Source organism: Zootoca vivipara, chromosome 15 (genome assembly GCF_963506605.1).
Source record: "Zootoca vivipara chromosome 15, rZooViv1.1, whole genome shotgun sequence".
Taxonomy (NCBI): Eukaryota; Metazoa; Chordata; class Lepidosauria; order Squamata; family Lacertidae; genus Zootoca; species Zootoca vivipara.
The window spans coordinates 33,306,627-33,320,141 of record NC_083290.1 but is presented as its reverse complement, the minus strand read 5'-3'; the positions used below and the strand labels follow the sequence as shown (position 1 = coordinate 33,320,141).

Genomic DNA, 13,515 nt, shown 5'->3' with positions numbered 1-13,515 from the left:
TTGTTTTTTTTGTAAGTTTTTGGCTGTTTTAAATTTGGAGGTTTAAGTACATATATGTTGGTATGGGAATTGTTGTGTGATGGGCCAATGGCTGTAATAAATGTCAATCAATCGTCCAGCTCCCCACAAGGTCTGAGGGACAGTGGCCGGTCCCCTGCTGAAAAAGTTTGCTGACCCTGCCCTAAGGCATAGAGGAGAGGGCCATCTTTTGAGTCAGAGCAAAAGGAACAGTGCATGAAGAAGGGACCACGGGTCTACCCTGGCCGTCCTCAACTTGGTTGCCTCTAAATGCTTGGAATGCCAATTCCCCTCACCCCTGACCATTGGCCATGCTGGCTTGGAGCTGATGGGAGCTGTAGTCCCCAATGTCTACAGAGCACCCAATTGTGCAAGGCGGGATTATAGCGATGAAGCATATGCTCAGCAAGGAACAAGCCGCTCAGCTTTCTGTCTCCGGCACTTACGTCTGGGTCAAAGGAGAGGCTGGCAAAGCTTCCCGTAAACCCAGCAAACCAGATTATAAAACTAGCTAAGCACAGCAGGAAGCACAAGCTTCTCTCTCCCCCCCCCCCGCCCTCCACGCTGCACCACCTGTCTCACGATGCCTGCGGGATAGGTAATAGCAGCTCCCCACACACCTCTCCGCCTGAGGCGCGACAAGGTGAAAGGCAAATTGGGCCAGTCGTGAGACACAAGGGATGCTGTTTAGTTTGGCTGTTGCCTCATCTGCATGGGATTCCTGACAGGTACTCTCATGCTCTTTGCTCATGTAATTTTATTATTTTCTGCAGGGTGGGAGGAGGTACGGTAATAAGCAATTAATTTTAATTAAAAGATTGGCTGTGGGGTGGAGGGGGGCCGATGGGCGAATTGCTGGGGGTGAGGAATTGCAGGTAATTTCGAGTTGTTTGCCTTGGCTTGTTTCCCTGTGCTATTTCAGCTAATTGTCATTATTTAGTCATTTGTTGCTACGGCGACAGCGGATCACTTCAGGTTGCCAAGTCTCTTAGTACAGGCTCAAACAAGGCACTTGAGGCGGGGGGGGGGGGGCTGATATTTCTCTTTCCCCTCCAGCTTGCCAAAGAAACCTGAGGCCCTGCGTATCGGGAAATCATCCAACCTTCCCTTCTCGAGAGCTAACTCCTCGCCCTCTGCGACTCCTAGACTGAGCTGGAAAGTTACAAGTTCCAGAACTGAGACCCAAAATTGCCAAAGAGCAGCCAGGCCATCCCGTTTTAATGGCACATGGGGATGTGCACTTGAGGGGTGTGTCTGCAGCCCTCCAGATGTGGTCGGATTCCAACTCCCATCGCCCCCAGCCAGCTCAGCCAATGGTCAGGGGCAAGGGGAGTCATAAAGCAACATCTGGAGGCCTTGCTTTGCCCAGTCTTCATCAGGGTTGGGGAAGCTTGAGCCCTCCAGATGTTTCTGGACTACCCCTCCCATCAACCCTGACCAGCCTGGCTAATACTCTCAAGGCTAATGGGCCAAAGATTCTAAACCCCTTATCCAGATGTTGGTGTGTGTATGGGGGTACTTATGTATGTTGTTGTTGTTTAGTCGTTTAGACGTGTCCGACTCTTCATGACCCCATGGACCAGAGCACGCCAGGCACTCCTGTCTTCCGCTGCCTCCCGCAGTTTGGTCAAACTCATGTCCGTAGCTTCGAGAACACTATCCAACCATCTCATCCTCTGTCATCCCCTTCTCCTTGTGCCCTCCATCTTTCCTAACATCAGGGTCTTTTCCAGGGAGTCTTCTCTTCTCATGAGGTGGCCAAAGTATTGGAGCTTCAGCTTCACGATCTGTCCTTCCAGGGCTGATTTCCTTCAGAATGGATAGGTTTGATCTTCTTGCAGTCCATGGGACTCTCAAGAGTCTCCTCCAGCACCATAATTCAAAAGCATCAATTCTTCGGCTATCAGTCTTCTTTATGGTCCAGCTCTCACTTCCATACATCACTACTGGGAAAACCATAGCTTTAACTATACGGACCTTTGTAGGCAAGGTGATGTCTCTGCTTTTTAAGATGATGTCTAGGTTTGTCATTGCTTTTCTCCCAAGAAGCAGGCGTCTTTTAATTTCGTGACTGCTGTCACCATCTGCAGTGATCAAGGAGCCCAAGAAAGTAAAATCTCTCACTGCCTCCATTTCTTCCTCTTCTATTTGCCAGGAGGTGATGGGACCAGTGGCCATGATCTTGGTTTTTTTGATGTTGAGCTTCAGACCATATTTTGCGCTCTCCTCTTTCACCCTCATTAAAAGGTTCTTTAATTCCTCCTCGCTTTCTGCCATCAAGGTTGTGTCATCTGCATATCTGAGGTTGTTGATATTTCTTCTGGCAATCTTAATTCCGGCTTGGGATTCATCTAGTCCAGCCTTTCGCATGATGAATTCTGCATATAAGTTAAATAAGCAGGGAGACAATATACAACCTTGTCGTACTCCTTTCCCAATTTTGAACCAATCGGTTGTTCCATATCCAGTTTTAACTGTAGCTTCTTGTCCCACATAGAGATTTCTCAGGAGAGAGATGAAGTGATCAGGCACTCCCATTTCTTTAAGAACTTGCCATAGTTTGCTGTGGTCGACACAGTCAAAGGCTTTTGCAGGGCCGGCTCATCGTAGACCCCCGGTGGCGCAGGGCACCATGGCGCCGGCCCACCAGGAGGGCGCCACGAGCTGCGCCCACCCGCTGGCTGACCGGTCTGCCGCGCAGCCGCGCCCGCCTGCCGCGCAGCAGCGCCTGTTGCACGTGCGCGGTGCCCACCCACCCACCGCGCTGGGGAACAGGGCGGGAGGGCGCCGGAACGGGGCGGGAGGGCGCCGGAGTGATCCGGCACACCACGGCTCCGGGGGCGCTTAAGACGGCGCTGGGCTTTTGCATAGTCAATGAAGCAGAAGTAGACGTTTTTCTGGAACTCTCTAGCTTTCTCCATAATCCAGCGCATGTTTGCTATTGGGTCTCTGGTTCCTCTGCCCCTTCGAAATCCAGCTTGCACTTCTGGGAGTTCTCGATCCACATACTGCCTAAGCCTGCCTTGTAGAATTTTAAGCATAACCTTGCTAGCGTGTGAAATGAGCGCAATTGTGCAGTAGTTGGAGCATTCTTTGGCACTGCCCTTCTTTGGAATTGGGATGTAGACTGATCTTCTCCAGTCCTCTGGCCATTGCTGAGTTTTCCAAACTTGCTGGCATATTGAGTGTAGCACCTTAACAGCATCATCTTTTAATAGCCCACCCCTACTGGTGTTTGGATGGACATTTCCCCATTGCAAGGAAAGTAAGCGGAAATTCATCACCAGGAAGAAGGATAAAAGCAGATATGATGTCTGGCAGATGCTAATTTATGTGTATCAATGTAGAAATACCTGTACGTTTCAGCATCGTCAAGAGAAATGTGACCAGAAGACTTGTGCACCTGCTCTGTCTGCTGCCCAGGCATTCTTTACAGGCAACTTCAAGGCCCCCTTTCACATTTAGTTATAAACTTGACTCGGACCAGAAAACCCTTCAAATATAGGGCTGTACTCTGCAAAGTAAGACAGGTGAGATTAGACAATTCCATAGCCTTATCAAAGGCTGTTGGCCACGACCATCCCCTCCAACATTCCTCAGATGAAAACAGGGACATTTCTCACTCCCCCACAATTGACGCTCCTCGATCCCTCGCACACACCCCCCCAGAGCATTTCTTCTCAGAACAGCGAGTACCACTGCCACTACACCAATGGGACATAGCAGCCCCCCCCCCCCTTTCTGAGAAAACCCCTTAATCCGTTGAACTATTATTGCATCCATTTCATTTTGCAAAATATAGCCACAAATACTAGCAACAACCCTCCAGTCTGGAGAGGCCCTTCTGGGTTAGATCCATAGCTGCCAAGTTATCCCTTTTTTAAAGGGATTTTCCCTTATGCTGAATAGGCTTCCTTGCGAGAAAAGGGAAAACTTGGCAGCTATGGTTAGATCAGCCTTTCCCACCTTAATGCTCTCCAACTGCTTTATGCTACAACTCCCTTTATCCCTGACCATAGGCTGTGCTACCTGGATCTGATGGGAGTTGCAGTGTCAGGTTGCGGGAAGGCTGGACAAGATAAAAACCTTTGGTTGGATCCGTCATACATAGCCCCTGCGCTCTAAAAATGCTCATATCATTTTCTTACTTCTGAATCAATGCACAGTAGCTTTGAGGCAGCACCATACTTTTGTAAACTGCTATAATTATGCAGCTGGGGTTTATATGGGTCTAATTCCAGCCATTCAGATGTGTGTGGAGAGAAAACACGATTGCCCAGAGCACTGGCTCAGAAAGAGCTTGCTGTGACATTCTGCAAAGCTCAGCCAAGAGTTGCATTTTTGTTGTTGTTGTTGTTTGAAGGGAAATGACGACATTCACAAAGGTGCTGCATAAATGGAAAAGAACCCCAGAGAGTTATAATTAGCGTCTGCTTGTTTTAGTACCAATTAAGTTATTTTTAAAGGGGGGAAAAACACAGCTCCCAACTTATAAAAAGACATCTGGGCTGTAAAACTGTTGATATTTGCTATCATTGCCTTTGCCCTGTTTGCAGCTGGAACACCAATGGGGCTTTAGTTTCATTCTGCAGTTCTGCAACTGCTTCCCTCTAAGTAATTCCATAAGCCTCATTGTGGCTACTCTGAAGTCAGTGGCTGGAGACACTTGCTTGCTTTGGTGGGGGTAGATTTCTGCATTGCAAGGGGCGGGAACGACATAGCCCATAGGATCCCTTCCAACAATACAGTTCTATTATTCTATTATTCTGCCTCATTTCATTACATTACATTATGCTGGCTTTTATCGTGTGTTATGATGCTTTTGGCTACAGTTGCTTTAAAACTGTTTTATTGCTGGCTTCTATTGTTTCTTTTCCTTTTTACACAGCCGTTTTGGTTGTGTTGTGCTTTAATATTTTGTAAGCTGCTTTGTGGGACCCAGGTGGCGCTGTGGTTAAACCACTGAGCCTAGGGCTTGCTGATCAGAAGGTCGGCGGTTCGAATCCCTGTGACGGGGTGAGCTCCCGTTGCTTGGTCCCAGCTCCTGCCAACCTAGCAGTTCGAAAGCATGTCAAAATGCAAGTAGATAAATAGGAACCGCTACAGCGGGAAGGTAAACGGCGTTTCCGTGCGCTGCTCTGGTTCGCCAGAAGCGGCTTTGTCATGCTGGCCACATGACCCGGAAGCTGTACGCCGGCTCCCTCGGCCAATAATGCGAGATGAGCGCGCAACCCCAGAGTCGGTCACGACTGGACCTAATGGTCAGGGGTCCCTTTACCTTTACCTAAGCTGCTTTGTACTGTAGGAGAAAAGGTTGGGTATAACAAGCAATCAAGCACGCTCTTTGCTGTCTGCTGACTTTCATCACTAGAGGCCACTGTAGTGCCTGAGCAAAGAGACAGGGACATGTTTGAACCTAGCAAGAGACCAGCAGCTAAATGGGTTTTGCAGGCAAAGCAGCCTAGGAAGTTACTTCAGGGTAACGGCTGCAGAACGACATCAAGAATTTCCCAGATTAAAATGCAGATGTTGCTTTGTTACTGTAAACCCCTTTCTCATTGCCCAAGCCGCACATTATAATACATATAATACATTGCCCAGCCACTGCCAATACGGTTCCCCTTTCTGCGGGCTTATCCAGACTTACCGTACTTTTGTTTCTAGGCACAAGCCCGTGCTTTAAACCACTGTGTGCAAGTGCTTTTTTTAAAAAAAAAAAATAGCTCCACCACTTTCGCCACAAACCCCACTCCTTACCACGGAATTGGAGCAAACAGCAATCCGCAGAACACCCTAATTACCATCTGTTCCAATTCAGCATTAAAGAGCAGGTTTTCCTGGGGAAAGTGGCAGGGAAAAGAAAAAGAAAAATGAACTCAAACACAGACCAGAAAAGCAAGGGCCGAAGGTATGTGTGGATGAACCCTGTGTCTTTGGACTCCCACCTCCCATCTTCCCTAACAAAAATTGGCTATGTTTGCTGCAGGCGGTGGAAGTTGCAGTTGGGATTCGACTTACAATTTTTTTTCTACTTACGAATGTGCGTTCGGAACGCATTAAATTCGTAAGTAGAGGTACCACTGTATTGTGGCCCTCTAGGCCTCTCCATATGGCCCCTAGAACTCTCAGAATATTTGTCCCTCTAACATCCTTTACTGTCACTGGCTCTCTGGCAGCGGCTGTCACTGGCTGATAATGATTAAATCCCCTGATCCATCTGCCAGGGCCCCAGTCTAGATCCGGCTTCTCCTTCTTGCTATTCACTTTTTTAAAAATAAATAAATAAATATTATTTGCAGAATTGCTCACAAAGAGTCGGACATGACTAAACGACTAAACAACAACAACAAACTTTAGTTTGGCTCTAATTCTCATCTGGAATAGATGCAGCTCTCAGCAGCGTCATCTGCTGGTAGCACTTCGGCATGCTGTGCTGCCATTTTGAGTGAAGAGGGAGAGAGGAATGTATCACAAAGCTAGTTTGCTTCCTTGGGAAAGGGGCGCAGCTCAGGAGCAGAGCATGTGCTCTGCATGCAGAAGGGCCCAGGTTCAATCCCTGGCATCTCCAAACAGGGCTGGAATCCTGCCTGGAATCCTGGACTGCCTCTGCCAGTCTCTGTAGACAATACAGTCGTACCTCAGGTTGCGAACACCTCGGGTTACGAACACCTCGGGTTACAAACTGCGCAAACCCGGAAGTATTTTCGCCGTGCGTGTGTGCGCAGAAGCGCCACACGCATTTGCGCATGCGCAAAGCGCGAAAATAGTGAAAATAGTGCTTTGTGCATGCACAAAATGGCGTTTTCGGGTTATGAATTTTTCGGGTTACGAACTGCGACCCGGAACGGATCATGTTCGTAACCCGAGGTACCACTGTACTGAGCTAAGCGGACCAATTGCCTGGCTCGGTATAAGGCAGCTTCTGATGTTCCTATTGGTGCTTCCGAACTGTCCCTATTTTGGAGTGGGATTCAATCACAGAACAGCAAATTCAGGCTTGTGCAATTGCAATTGATTGGGAGGTCAAACCCACTACAGTGGAACCTCGGTTTACAAACACCTCGGTTTATGAATTTTCGGTTTACGAACGCTGCAGACCCATCTGGAACGGATTAATTCACTTTCCACTACTTTCAATGGGAAAGTTCGCTTCAGTTTATGAATGCTTCAGTTTATGAACAGACTTCCGGAACCAATTACACCCATGCTTTGGGTTAAGTACGCTTCAGGTTGAGTACTCCGCGGACCCGTCTGGAATGGATTAATCCACTTTCCATTACTTTCAATGGGAAAGTTCGCTTCAGTTTATGAACGCTTCAGTTTAAGTACTCCGCGGACCGTCTAGAACCTATCCATTCTTAAGGAAATCAGCCCTGAGTGCTCCCTGGAAGGACAGATCGTGAAGCTGAGGCTCCAATACTTTGGCCACCTCATGAGAAGAGAAGAATCCTTGGAAAAGACCCTGATGTTGGGAAAGATTGAGGGCACTAGGAGAAGGGGACGACAGAGGACAAGATGGTTGGACAGTGTTCTCGAAGCTACGAAGATGAGTTTGACCAAACTGCGGGAGGCAGTGCAAGACAGGAGTGCCTGGCGTGCTATGGTCCATGGGGTCACGAAGAGTCGGACACGACTAAACGACTAAACAACAACAACAATCCACTTTCCATTACTTTCAATGGGAAAGTTTGCTTCAGTTTATGAACGCTTCAGTTTATGAACAGACTTCCGGAACCAATTATGTTCATAAACCGAGTTACCACTGTACCCCAAAAGATAGGACTTTGTTACAATAAGGAATGTAATGTGGGGGATGCATCAGAAAGTGTGGGATACCACTTGCAAGGTTGTCTAATCTCCCCACAAACAGGGGCAGATCTACTATGAAACTATTGAAGCTTAAGCTTCAGGGCCCTCAATTTCAATCTGTTACCTCCGAGGATGTGGACAGGCTTCTTGGACGAGTGAAACCGACCACCTGTCTCCTTGACCCTTGCCCATCCTGGCTAATAAAAGTGAGCCGGGAAGGGCTGGGCGATGGGCTCCGCGGGGTGGTAAATGCTTCCCTCTATGAGGGAGTATTCCCAGACCCACTGAAAGAGGCGGTCGGTAAACCGCTATTAAAAAAAACATGTGTAGACCTGCAAATATGGCCGACTATCGCCCAGTCTCAAATCTACCATTCTTGGGCAAGGTAATTGAGCAGGTGGTTGCTGAACAACTCCAAGCACGCCTGGAAGAAGTGGACCATTTGGATCCCTTCCAATCGGGATTCAGGCCTCATCATGAGACTGAAACTGCCTTGGTCGCGCTGGTTGATGATCTCCGGTGCGCTAGGGACAAAGGTGAGAGCTGTTTCTTAGTTCTGCTGGATCTCTCAGCGGCTTTTGACACCATCGACCATAACATCCTTCTTGACCGTCTAGAGGGGTTGGGAGCTACGGGCACTGTCATACAGTGGTTCCGCTCCTTCCTCCTGGGCCGTGTTCAGAAAGTGGTGGTGGGGGATGAGTGTTCAGACCCTTGGGCTCTCACTTGTGGGGTGCCTCAGGGTTCCGTCCTCTCCCCCATGCTTTTTAACATCTATATGAAGCCGCTGGGAGAGATCATCAGGGGGTTTGGGCTGGGTGTTCATCAGTATGCGGATGACACCCAACTCTACCTCTCTTTTAAATCAGAACCTGTGAAGGCAGTGAATGTCCTGTGTGAGTGCGTGGAGGCGGTTGGAGGATGGATGGCGGTTGAATCCTGACAAGACAGAAGTACTGTTTTGGGGGGACAGGGGGCAGGCGGGTGTGGGGGACTCCCTGGTCCTGAATGGGGTAACTGTGCCCCTGAAGGACCAGGTGCGCAGCCTGGGAGTCATTTTGGACTCACAGCTGTCCAGGGAGGCGCAGGTTAATTCTGTATCCAGGGCAGCTGTTTACCAGCTCCATCTGGTACGCAGGCTGAGACCCTACCTGCCCGTGGACTGTCTCACCAGAGTGGTGCATGCTCTAGTTATCTCCCGCTTGGACTACTGCAACGCACTCTACGTGGGGCTACCTTTGAAGGTGACCCGGAAACTGCAATTAATCCAGAATGCGGCAGCTAGACTGGTGACTGGGAGCGGCTGCCGAGACCACATAACACTGGTCCTAAGAGACCTACATTGGCTCCCAGTATGTATCCGAGTACAATTCAAAGTGTTGGTGCTGACCTTTAAAGCCCTAAACGGCCTCAGTCCTATATACCTGAAGGAGCGTCTCCACCCCCATTGTTCAGCCTGGACACTGATATCCAGCACTGATATCCGAGGGTCTTCTCAGTAGTGGGGCCCGCCCTGTGGAACACCCTCCCATCGGAGGTCAAGGGGATAAACAACTACCTGACATTTAGAAAACACCTAAAGGCAGCCCTGTTTAGGGAAGTTTTTAATCTGTGATATTTTAATGTATTTTGGTATTTGTTGGAAGCCGCCCAGAGTGGCGGGGGAAACCCAGCCAGATGGGCGGGGTATAAATAATAAATTTATTATTAGGGGCCCCAGAAGCAACTTTAGTTCATGTTGCTTAAAAGTTTGGGGTCTAGCAGACCGAATATGAGTTGTAGAACTCAAATTGGTGTGTGTGTGTGTGTGTGTGTGTATTTCAACAATCCCAAAGTCCGAGAGTCAGTAGCACAGATGTTGCACAGGTTTGGTGATCTGCTGTGGGACAACTCCATTGGAGAAGATGACAGTAGTTACTTATACTTTGTTGCTGGTTGCGAAGGGGCTTCCATAACAGTTCAAGCTTCAGGGCCTCAAAAATGTAGGCCCACCAGAATGCCTGCTTATCAAAAAGACAACATTATCTAGCCTTCCTCTAAGCAAATCAATATGAATGCTTAATAAACAGGAGGCACCCTATGCTCCCCAGGAGGGCGTTTTCCCCGAAGTCATGACGTTCCCGATGTCTCCGCTGGTACTCCCAGCTTTCTCCTCCACCCTGCTGCTGTTAAGACCCACCGACGAATTTTTCTGACTCAGAAAACCCAGCTTTCTTTCCCCAGCTGTTTCAATCCTGGCACGGCACACCAAGTGACTTCATGTCCCATGAGGATCTGCTTCTGCCATTGGAGCTCCTCTGTACGTAGCAACGAGTTCCACAACAAGAGGAGCTCAACATGGGACCAGTCAATGGAGTCACCTGCCAGGTTTGGAAGGAGCCTGCGTGTAAACAGCGAGAGTTGCACGCTTGAGATCTGCCGCAGACCCCTCTTTCTCAAGCTCAAGAGTTTCCTCCTGGCCCAGCCTCTTGACAAAAGCGCATGACTTACAGTTACATCGGTCCCCGCAGAATAGTTAATGCACTTATTAATCTCTGGCTCCAGGAAAGGAAGATTGAGCACCACACGAGGAAGGTCCAAGTTATCCTTCAATACGTGGGACTTGTGTCTGTTTTTCAACTTGGAAATGTAAGGCTAGCAATTGGACAGGTGCCCTGAGAGGCCAGCGATGGAAAGAGCTGGGTAGATCAGCCAGATATTCTCATCATGGTAATAAAATGGGGGTTCTAATAAGAAGTTGATTCAGAGTGACAGGGAGGCCACCAGGGAATGGACAGAAGTGCAGAATGAGGGCATAAGGAGAGCCCAGCTAAGTCAGACAAAAAGTCTATCTAGTCTAGCATCCTGTTCTCATAACAACCATTCAGGTGTCTACGGGAAGCAGGATAGCAGAATGTGAGTGCAGCAACACTCTCCTCACCTGTGATTCCTAGCAACTGATATGCAGCACAGAGGTAGGTTGTCTCCCACAGTGGAGGAATGAGCAGGAGGACCCCTGGACACCGTGGATGTGATTTACCACATGTTGCAGTAAGACATGTTGCTACCTAGAGAGGGGAATCGCCGTAAGACCAGTTAGTCCAGAGGCTAAGATGATCTAAATGCAGAGAGGTGAGACTGTCTTACCATCCTTCTGTGCCCCACAGAAACACCTCTGGGCTGCAGAAGGCTCGGTTCAAGTTCATTCCCGATGTTGAGTCCATTGACACACGCACAATTGCCATGCAGTGACTCATGGCTCAATGTGTCTCCTGCCTCTGTAGAAATGCATTGCGTCAAAGGAGAGGTGCTGCCTGTGGTGTTTCAGGTGCGCTGACAGTTCCACGTGTGCAAATCATCAACATACAATATTACAATTGTGCAATGGAGAATGTACAAGCATGGATTCACCTTTAGAGTCAAAGTAGACTGGGGAGAGGTCCATGATCCGAACTTCTTCTTTTTTCATCGCTTAAAGGCTCTTGCAGTGGGAGGGGAGAACTGTGATTGACTAGGACTGGTGTACTGGGGATCTTTGCCCCTCCATCATTTCCCCAACTGAAATCTGCCCTCTGAAGGTGCTACTTGTTTCAAGGGAGGGGTGTCTGGGGATACAAGGTCAGTATGAAATGGGGAAAAGATTTTTCCTTGGGGGTGGGAGCTAATGGCAACTGGGGAAGGGGGTTTCTAATAGGGCTACTCATGAGAACTGGGCAGGAGTGACCCCCCCCGCCCCCAGCTGCATGGCTCTGATCAAATGTGCCTTCCCAACTTATTTTAAGGCAGCAGGATCAGATAGAAGATTACTTGCAAAAATCATCCAGCTCTGGATTTATGCAAAACTGATGATGCAGCTGCTTCTCCTTTAACTGGGAGTGGGTGTGGATGTCGCAGTGACATCGTCTGTCTGTTTATGCCATTGATGGGTTCCTCTTTGTGGTACAGTGGTACCTCGGGTTAAGAACTTAATTCATTCTGGAGGTCCATTCTTAACCTGAAACTGTTCTTAACCTGAGGTTACCACTTTAGCTAATGGGGCCTCCTGCCGCTGCCACGCGATTTCTGTTCTCACCCTGAAACAAAGTTCTTAACCCGAGGTACTATTTCTGGGTTAGCGGAGTCTGTAACCTGAAGCATCTGTAACCTGAAGTGTCTGTAACCTGAGGTACCACTGTGCGATGCCCTGCAGTGATGCTGGATTCCAAATCTGCCCAAATTACAAATCCAAGTCATTTCATTTATTATGCCTCTCCACTGGATTCCTGCGGGCTTGCTGGGTGGCAGCTGAAAGTGTGAACTGGCTCCATCGAAAAGCTTTTGCATATTGCCTCTGGGGCAATATGACTGGTGACCCAGCATTCATACTTGTGGGTCCCAACCTGACGCTGCTGTTGAATGAATGAATGAATGAATGAATTTATTAATATGGTCGCAGACCAGCATCAACACGCACAATATCATAGATCATAAAACATAACAAAAATACAAAGGGCAGAGTGAATATAACAAGGATTTAAATAAAATTAAAATTACTTATTAACGAACCCCCTGTAGTTAACATTTAGGGGTTGCTGTTGTAAAGTGACTTGCATGAAGACGTGAAGCAGCCAGACCTCTGTGAAGCTGATTTTAAAGCAGATTTGGAACTGCTCCCCCAAGATCAAACTACCAGGGACCCCTCAACATGGTGCTACCCGTGGACCCTACCTGGCACTAATCTGCACCATTACTTGGTGGTGCTGCATGCTGCTGCCATCATAAGCCGCCACCAGGTGGGCAGAGGCTGTTTGCTGCTGCCAGCGGTGCCTTTGAATGGGAGCCAAGATAGCACCTGACTCTGATCTACAGCTGTCCCTCACCATGTTAGCTTACTGAAATTGCAGTGCCTGACCCAACTGACGTGACATGTAGCAGCAGGGAGGGCTGTAGGAATTCTGAGCAGGGTCAGTTTAGCAATGGGCCCTTCTGAGCCACCGGGACTTTGGCAGGTGTCCCGCTACGCCCATCCCTGACGCCAGCCCTCCTGATGTTGTTGGACTCCAACTCCCATCAGCTCAGCCAGCACAGTCAATGGCCAGGTGATGATGAGAATTGTAGTCCGACAGCATTTGGACTACACCCCCAACTTAAAGGCTGCGGAGCTCCATCTCGCCCAAGACATTCGAATGCAATCATGCCGACAAGGCTGTCCTGCACACCGTGCAGAGGACAACCCAAGCTGCCCACCTGGCGTGTGTGCCTGTCAGCTTTGCGTAAACTGGCAGGAGCAAAGAGCAAAAGCTACTTAGCATTTTGCGTTCAAAATGTCAGCGGCTCTGACACACCCAGAGGAGGGACCTGCCCTCACCACCAGGATCAGCACCCGCCACACTCTCAAAAATATAACGATAATCCTTTAGCAGGTTAGAACTGTACTTTAATTGGAATAATGACCAAGTTGACACACCTGATGCTAAAATCCCCAAATAACTGTTGCCTCCTGAGGGCTTTTTGGATTAAGAACCAACTGGGATAAGAAAAATGAAATAAAATAATAATTGCTGACATGTTCTCTTGGAGGGAGGCTGAGCAGACTCTGCTGAGTTTGCTAAGCACATCTTGCAAGGATTGCCACTCAAATACCTGTGCTGCCATTGTACTGCTCCTGCTCCTAACCACCTTATGCTTGTGCAAGTGGTTTTACAGGCCTTCGGTTGCTTCATTTCTGCA

At 48.7% G+C, this 13,515-nt stretch overlaps 1 protein-coding gene across 1 annotated transcript in view; it reads left to right on the top strand.

Moving 5' to 3' along the window:
• The first annotated feature begins 639 nt into the window (after window positions 1-639).
• The window catches only part of VSIG10L2 (V-set and immunoglobulin domain containing 10 like 2), a 73,370-nt gene continuing 60,494 nt past the window's right edge, over window positions 640-13,515 (top strand). The window contains exon 1 of the mRNA XM_035140258.2: window positions 640-746. The gene's annotated coding sequence lies outside the window, so the exon portion shown is untranslated. The remainder of the gene's footprint in view (window positions 747-13,515) is intronic.